The sequence below is a fragment of the Sycon ciliatum genome, chromosome 10, assembly GCF_964019385.1.
Source record: "Sycon ciliatum chromosome 10, ocSycCili1.1, whole genome shotgun sequence".
NCBI classification, from domain to species: Eukaryota; Metazoa; Porifera; class Calcarea; order Leucosolenida; family Sycettidae; genus Sycon; species Sycon ciliatum.
In genome coordinates, this window is record NC_088652.1 from 19,021,903 (window position 1) to 19,031,242 (window position 9,340).

The following is a 9,340-nucleotide window of genomic DNA, read 5'->3' on the forward strand; positions in this document are numbered from 1 at the left end:
ACAGCTATGACATAGCAACTTGTGCTGGGAGTACACCATTCAACAGCTTGCAAGGCTGATGAATTGACCGCCACTAATTTTAGCCTGGTCTACACCACACGGCTGATTGAAGCAGCTTTTTCTGGCCAGTGAATCCTTATTTTTTATACACACATATACACAACAAAACGAAGTAAAACAAGTCGAGGTGTATGATCCCCCTGTTGGTATTTAGCAGTAGCCAAGAGCAGCATAACACTGCTCTAGTACAAGCCAAGTAGATGAATAGTACACACACCACCGCCACTGCCGCCACAACCACCACCACGACCAAGCGCATGGACATCCAACCTGTAGGTTCCAGGCAATATGGATATAGGCCTATCAGTGTGCCTGAAACGTCATTGGTTTGGTGGATGTGTACAAACTGCTATCTCCACCATCCAAAAATGTACATTATCTAAACAAGCATAATAATGGCTATGCAGTAGGCAACACCCCAAAAATGCTGACACGTTGCATAGTGCTCGAAGTTGTCAGATCATCTTTCTGCTCAAACTCTGCTCAAATGGATATTGGCCAAGGACCTCCAACTAAAAATAAAAAATTCACGGTTCGCATCAGACTCAGCTAAAGGCCGTGTTTTCCGCATCCGTAGGAACGCCACCACACTTCAAGGCGCAGATGCAGCTCCTAGAGCGGTGGGGGGTGAGTAGATCAGCTCACCAACTCAAATCAACTCAACTAGGCCTGTCCTAAAATATATATTTAAAAAACGTCACGGTTCGCGTGAGACTCGGCTAGAGACCACCCTTCAGTCAAACCCTGTGTTGGGTTAACACTTTTTTAAGAATCAGGAAAATAACATAATCTTTTGCAAAACATCACCTTCCATCATTTTATTGACCCCCTAAGTTGCATTACTTGCCTACAATTTTTACTGTGGAATTCCTCTCCTGGTTTCGAGTTTTTCAGTGGCAAAACATAATATGGACTATCAAGCCAAGGGCATATTAGCATTACTTGCCTACAGTTTTTACTGTGGAATTCTTCTCCTGGTTTCGAGTTTTTCAGTGGCAAAACATAATATGGACTATCAAGCCAAGGGCATATTAACATTACCTTTTTGTTGTGAGCTATGGCCAGTGCTGCTTCCTAGCGATCACAGCAGGGGCTCATCAGTGTGACTGTTCTGTAGCAATGGCTAGAGGGAATTGGTGGTCAAGTTACTGTAAAAGCAGAAATTTTTGGTGGTGCAATATTTTCGGTATTCTCCAAAACCGGCGGTTCGGTAGAGGGAAATCTTCGGTAAAACCCGTTCTCCAGGTAAGTGTGCTAGTACTACATGTATAGCTGCACCGGTAGTACCGAAATTTTCGGTGCATTTCATTGTCGGTAAAATTTGTTGGCACCGAAGTTACCGAAAATAAAACACCACGGAAAATTTCTGCTTTTACAGTAGCTGGAGGAATGTGCAATGCCCCAGAGTGGGGAACAATGCACACAGCTACTACTCTCCTGCGCGGCCAATAACAATCTCACTGGTCAGCATCAAATGTCAGTTGCAGGTGTGACCGCGGCCCATCCCACTAGATCAGATTGACGACAACCTGTCTGCAGAGAAACAGAGCAAAGTGGCAAAGAGAATGGTGGTGAAGTTATCACTTGAAGCCTAATAGAAACAACGATCCACAGAACCATGGAGAAAGATCAATGTACATGAGCCAGAGCGCGCTAAAACATGACCACAGCTTTTTTGGAAAAAGTCGAGAAAATCGCGATTTGAATTCCACGGCAAAAAATACGAAGTGCAGTGCAACGCTAGTCGCTGTTGTTGTTCTCCTCCGTCGACTGGACTGTTCCGGATGCATTTCTTTGTTGCAAGTAAGTGCTTTGTTGGAGTTTGTATTCCATGTTGCGCTGAATCGCCTAAAATTGATCGTCGTCGATGTATCGACGGAAGAGCCTAGTAGTAGTAATGTACTGCGGAGCGGAAGAAGACGACATCCTCGCACTCCATGCGCAGGATAGGCAGCGAAAGCAGTACTCTCTGGCGAGCGGAGAAAATCGTGTGCAGATGGGCTTTGATGTGGGAAATATGAGTGCGACGTCCAGTATGTTGAGGAAGACTGTGTGCAGCAGTGTATACTGTATATCTGAAAGTACAGGTGGAGTGTGATGGAGAGGACGTGGAGTGCCAACTTCTTCGGCCATCTACAGATGTTGACCGTGTTTTCGCTGGCGGTTCTCCAGTGGTGCTCCAACCAGGAGGTATTTCGGACACCCAGCTCAGCTGCCTATAGAAAATTTTGATGTGGCCGAGTACCTGTCAGCTCATGCTATAAGACCCTGGACAGAGGAACTGACCTGGAAAGGATGAACCAAGGGACATATCAACTGTGTGCAAAAATGACAATCCCATTGCTGTATGTACATAGAATTTCACCATGTCAACAGTGCTGCATATAATACCATTGTAGCAACACTTAGACATGTCCAATCAATCCAAAACTTTCAGACATTGAACATTAGGTGTGTTTGATCATTTTTGAACAAAAAACTGAAAATCGAATTTTTGGTCTGTGGTCATATTTTAGCGTGCTCTGGCTCACATCAAGATGTCATGTCCCGGATTTTAGGCAAGAAAACGAATGAAATTGCAATGGCATAAATCAAATTATGCCATGGTAGAAGGAAGCAACAACATTTTTGAAACCACTGTCCATAAAACTAGCACTGATGGTCAACAAATTGCTTGCCTCTGATATGGATTATCGTACTGGTTAAGTTCTAGGGTGAAGATTCCCCATGCTAAAAGGCAGTCTGCTGAGTAGAAACAATCCCCAGTCCAGACTGCTAGCGGCGGATCTGAACCCAGTGGCATAGCAAACGCAGAGAGGAAACAGCAGCAGGATTGAATGCTGTCCGGTTGACGGCTGTTGAGAAGCCGAGCTGAATGCTCCTGGAAATCCATTTGCACGTTTCTCATCAGTCACACAGGCACATACAGAAGAAATAACCTCCATTATAATCATGATGTCGGAAAGCAGGCGTAGATACATGTCGTAACTTACCAGATGGCAGCAAGAAGGGGGCTTTAGATCAGTGCGTTCTCTAACAACTAGACTTGGAACTGACCTCAGGATGATCTAAAACCGTGTTTGATTCCCATCATCGTAGCACACCGTATGCAGCAATCAGGGACATGAACATTAAGCAGTTCACAACCTTATTTTCCCAAGAAAGTCCTTGCGGTGGGTAATGAGTGCAAGTTCAATAATGCCGACTGGGAACATAACGTGAGGATAAAATCTCACAGACATCTGTTGGAGGATTGATGCATAGAGCGGTAGATACGAGCACACTGAATGGTCCAAGAAATCACACATACCATGTAAGTGGATGCTGGTGATAAGTGGCGCACTACATGTATTTGGGTCAATTCGATATGGAAATGGACAACCGGAACAGTGCTGTCGCTAGTCGAATTCAGTCATCGGATATGGAAATTGCAAACAAATGCCAAATGCGCTCTGGGTATTGGATCTGGAGTCACACAGAAACCTTCATGCCGCCCATTGTTGCTTAGAATCAGCAGGTTAGCAGTTTAGCTGGCTGTTAGCCTTCACAAAAGAATAAAATCGAAGAACTCATAAAATCATAATGGGCAGCATGATGCATCCGTGCAAACCATTCAATACCCATCCACTGGTTTAGTCGTCTCGCATGACATTCACTGAGAAGCAGAATTAGGAAGTTGGAACATTTCCAGAGAAGCAGTTTTGTAGTGCACCCTATCGCCAGCATCCGAACTTCTACATTGGTCAAAGGGCCCCGCAGAAAAAGCCTATATTACGGTCAGGCAACTTGGCGATCCAATAATGAGTGCTATCCAACACATATTGGACATGGTTATTTTACCGTTCACGCTATTTCGACGGTCGGCCTGCACCGTTTTTTGTGTGTTTAGACATGGCATTTTACAGTTCACGCACTAGATCCAACGGCACTCGTACCCCAAACCCCAAATACCGTCGGTTTGGTACCGTTTCGACGATAGAACTCTAACTAGGGTTACCTCACACGTCTATCGTTGCGTCAGGAGTCAGTACTCAGAAGCCGAACTGCTAACCGTGTCTCGAAAACGCATCAAAAACAGTAGACTCACCCTCTACACGCCGACCGTCGAAAAGTAGCGTGAACGGTAAAATGTTAACCATATCTATTGTATAGTGTTGCTGCTAGTGACCACAACATAATTATGTAGGTACACTCATGTATACCGGACATGCAACACTGGCTGAGTCACCGGAATGTCCACTCATGAAATAGGCATAAAACCACCACAACCACAAGCCGGCGTACCTTTTGCTGTGGGAGCGATGCCATCCCGCCATCCACTGTTCCACTCTGTAGCGCCTTTGATGAACGCAGTCCGCTGCGGGCATTCCGGTCGTCCTAGCAAGCGGGCATCACTGTGATAATTCAGCCCGAGTCCACGACGCTCGAAAGACGACAAAATACCTGATGAGAACAAAGGAGGAAGTTGTAGAAATGAGTTACCGGAATCGCTCTGAATTTTGCGACGAGCAAACTACCTTGCCCTGGCAGCCGTCGAAAACAGTAGATGGGGCTCTACTCGAAGTAGATTCTACAGCGAGGCAACCCAGTGCGGAAAGAAAGGTGCCTCGCGCTCCGATCATTATAGATTAGACACATGTTGCCGGAAGTTTGCCACAAATCCAACTGTTGTACAACGGAAATTTAACCCACATTGCAATGCGTCACAATTATTATAACATGCTTGCCGAGGAGGAATGGTCTTTCCACGGGTCACCAGTTATTAGCCGGAATAGCGAGTGAAAATAGCGACAGTTCGCAATGCAAGCCACATAAAGCAACGGCCATTATAATATCGACATGCCGACAAATAAACTGCATGCACGAGAGTAGACCTAGACGAGGTACATGTGCATGATGATGAACGAATGCTTACATCAATCTTGTTGCTGGGCAAGACCGTTCCACGAAACTCACGCATGCAAAGACCAATGAACTTACTTTGGCAAAGACTTCTATTTTCGCTTCAGAGGAAAACCAGAGAGAACAAAACAGGAAGGGCGGATTATAAAAAAACAAACATCAATAAACAAGGTTACGTGCAACGGCAAATGTGAGGCAGCAAAACACTGCTGACACTACATTCGCATGGTTGGCGAGGACAGAATAACTTCTATGGTCCACACCAGACAAGGGAGGTTGATTCAGGAAGAGAAGACTCGGAAATTCTAGATGAATCCATAGTGAACGAAGCCAAGCACTTACCGGTACACTCTACTGCACTGAACTTCTCTGAAGGCGCCAGTTGAAACCTCTCACGGTGTTACTAGTACCGGGTACATAGCGCAGCTCGGTCTCCACCTCGCATTCAGCGTGTTGCCAACGTTGTCAAAGATAGATAGTTTCTAGCGACAGTTCACACACTGCACGCCACACAGAGCAAAATATTAATGACTGACAGTCCGACAACCGAACTGCATGTCAACCGACATGAAGTGCATGGACACGTGCTAAAGCTAACATCAATCTTCTTGCTGGGCAACAACATGGACACTCATCCAACGAAATCACGCATGCGCAAACCAACCGAGAAAAATAGCGAAGTTTTCATTTCGCTTTGGAGGAAAGACAAGTCACAAGGGGAGCATAACATGAAGAGCATAAGGGTAAGGAACGGCGGCAAGGAGCAGCATCGACACACTGGAGATACTGCAGCCGTGTGGGTGATGGAAAGCAGATACACGTAACTCCCATGGCCCACAACAAACATATTACTATTATTAATAGTTCTGAAGTTGATCCAGGAATAGAAGTATTCAGAAATTCTAGATAAATCCATGGCGAATGAAGCCAAGCACATACTGTCGCTGAAGTCGCCAGTTGAAACTTGAAACTTCTCACAGAGGTGGCGGCGTGCTGTCAGATAGCGCAGTTCTGTCTTCACCTCGCATTCACCATTTTGCCACCCTTCTCAAAGTTAGTTGAACAGTTTCTCGTGCAGTCCTTATCGAACGTTATTGCAGCGTACAACCACTCCAATTAGCGAGCTGTTCAGGACTTTTCCGCCAACGTCAGAGACTACTGGAAACCTTTCACAGTTGAGCATTGTGAAGCGCCAACACGAGTCCCAACTCAGTTTATGTCAAGTACAATTATTTAGCAAGAGAACACAAACGGCCAACTGCTAGCCAGGAAGGGGAAAATGAGAAGGAGAACTGAATACAAACTATCTCCAACATCAACAAAGCAACGAACCGTTTGGGCGTTCGAAAGAAAATCCGAAGCTGCGTAAACCCTGAGAAACTCTAAAACACTGCATGGTGTGCACGGGTCATAGGGTCATGGGTTCAAAGGGTTCAACAGCATATGTTTGGATGGACATACTGCTGGAGGAAGGCTCGAGAAGACTGGAAAAAAATGGTTCAATATGAGATACAGTGCCTGCTGGACGCTCCTCCTGATTTAAAATGGGGAGAAGCGTCCAGGAGGAACTGTATCTCATAGTCTTACTACAGTCGCCCAAGTGCCCGCCATGGCATGGTTCTTCCCAGGAAGACTCTATCTGCTACACCCTGCACCAGAGCCCAGCAGCAACCAAGTCACAAGCGAACCGGCTTTGGGCAACTGACATGGACCTTCATACCGGTACGTATTGCCTTGGCGTAGGTCTCAAGGACCCTGTGTGGGATGGTGGTGGATGTGAGAGAGAAAGACACGGGGGAGGGTTCCAGCATGCAATCATCGGCTCATGTGTTTATTGGGGTTGACAGAATTGGAGATGCAGGGGCGGGCACATGTGTCAATAGTCCTCGCACGCACACACAAGCATGCCGCATGCACACATGTGACACACACACACACACACACACCTGGCCTGGTGTACAGCTGCCAAATGCTTGGCCACGCCGCCCCCGAGACAGGGGAGAGTAGAAGAGAGAGAGTTCGAGAGAAGTCAGCACTGCCACTAGGAATCCGCTCCGCCACGATGCCGTCCACGATTGCAATTGTGTCGCCGAAAGCCAGGAGCAGATTTAAAACAGCGATCACAGGTAGCGCAGTGCTGGTTGCAACACGGATGGCTGGTGATTGGTATGCGCTGGGGTGTGGGCGGTGATGCCGGGGCGGGTATCGCGCACTTGTGCACAGCAAGTCCACGGCACTTCGGAACCACCGAAGGCAGGCATGGCATTGACGTGCGCCCGGCTGTTCCGCTACAGGCAGCTGGCGATCAGCAGAACACTTGTGGCGTCCGAGTCCAGATTTACTCTTGAATGTCCGTTTACATATCAAGTAAGAGAGCGGTACCGGGGCAGGACGCTGCACACGTGTGCGGTACGCATCTCTCCATTGCTGACGATCCTGGGCCAGAGTAAACCATTCATCAATTTGGCACAGTTTCATGTCTGACTGTATTCTGTCCTTCCACCGAAGACGAAGTCCCTGAGCTGGTCGGGGAGCGTCAAGCCATCCAAACAGCAACTGCTTAGGGAGACGGTTGTCAGGCATCCGAGCTACATGGCCCAACCACTGGAGGCGGCGACGGCGCATAGTGATTAGTGTCCGACACCAGATCCTCATCCCCCCCCCCCCCCCCCAACGCTTACGGAGGTCACAATTCCGGACATTATTCAACTCCTGATCCCAGCGCGAGACTCCCAGGATACACCGTAGACATTGATGATGAAAGTTGTCAATACGTATCTCATCACGACGAAGAACCGGCCAACACTCAGCACCATACAGCAAAACAGTCAGAACGCAAGTCGCATACAGCATTTTCTTTGTGCGGATGGACAGGCCGAGAGTGTTAAACACACAGCGGAGTGCTCCAAATGCACGAGATGCACTGGCAAGACGACGATCAACCTCAAGGCCAACACGAGAGTCAGGGTCAACGAGGCTGCCAAGATATACGAAGGAGGACACATGTTCAACTTCCTGACCTGCAATAACCAGGGGCTCATATACGTCGGCAGCCGTACCACAACTCACGAATTCGGTCTTTGAGAAGTTGATGGTCAACCCAAAGGCAGATGATATCCGATGAAAGGTCTCCAATGCCAGCTGTGCGGCAGCCAGAGTCGGAGCAAACAAGGCGGCGTCATCAGCAAACTCAACATCTAACACGGTAGTGGATTGATGACGGGTGCGTGGCCGATTAAAAAGGTTTCCGTTTACACTATGATTGGACGTGAAACCGCCACCAGCCGGGGAGGATTCGGGCCATTTCAGCATTCCACCGCTCAAACACAAGGCTGAAATACAGGTTGAACAATACTGGGGAGATGGAGCACCCCTGCCGGAGGCCATTGTTCACACTGATAGGGTCCGTGTGCCGATCGCCAACACGGACACGGGCCAGCATACCAGTGTGGAAGGATGCAATGAGATCTATGAGCTGATCCGGCACGCCAAGTGTCCGCAGACCACACCACAAAGCCTGTCTCGGGACCGAATCGTACGCCTTTCTCAAATCAATGAAGACAAGAAACCCTCCAGTAGATCTACGGTGTTCATACAACTTCTCGACTGATTGATACACTGAAAAGTTCTGGTCCGTACACGATCTCCCACGGCGGAAGCCACACTGTGATTCGGGAATAGGGTCCAGCGGATTCTGCCGGCAGAAAAATTGGCAGAATTCGGTACTTTTTCTGGTACGTTTCGTGCATGTTTGGTATGTGGATAAAGAAATGGAGCAGAATTCGAGGAATTGCCCGCCATAAGGTTTGTATGGTTCTGCCAATTTTACTGCTTTTCGAGCAGAATCTGTCACCTTTTCAAGCAGAATCCGCCGGTCCCTATTCGGGAAGCTCCCGCTCAGCAACAGAGTGCAACCGATTTTGAATTAGCCGACCAACAACTTTACCAACAACATCCAACAATGCTATGCCACGCCAGTTATCACAGAGCGATACACACACACACACACACACACACACACACCTGACCTGACCTTTGACGCCCATCGCCAGAGGCGATGATAGCAATGCTACGGCAGAAGCCATAGCAACTTGTGCTAGGATTGCACCATTCAACAGCTTGCAAGGCTGAAGAATTGACCGTCACTATTCAGCCTGGTCTACACCATACAGCTATTTGAAGTGATTTTTCTGGCCAGTGAATCCCTATTTTTGGTCTTTTTCATTTTTTCCCGCACACACATACACACACACAACACACACACACACACATATACGCACACACACACACACACACACACACACACACACACACACACACACACACACACACACACACACACACACACACACACACACACACACATGCCTCCCCCTCC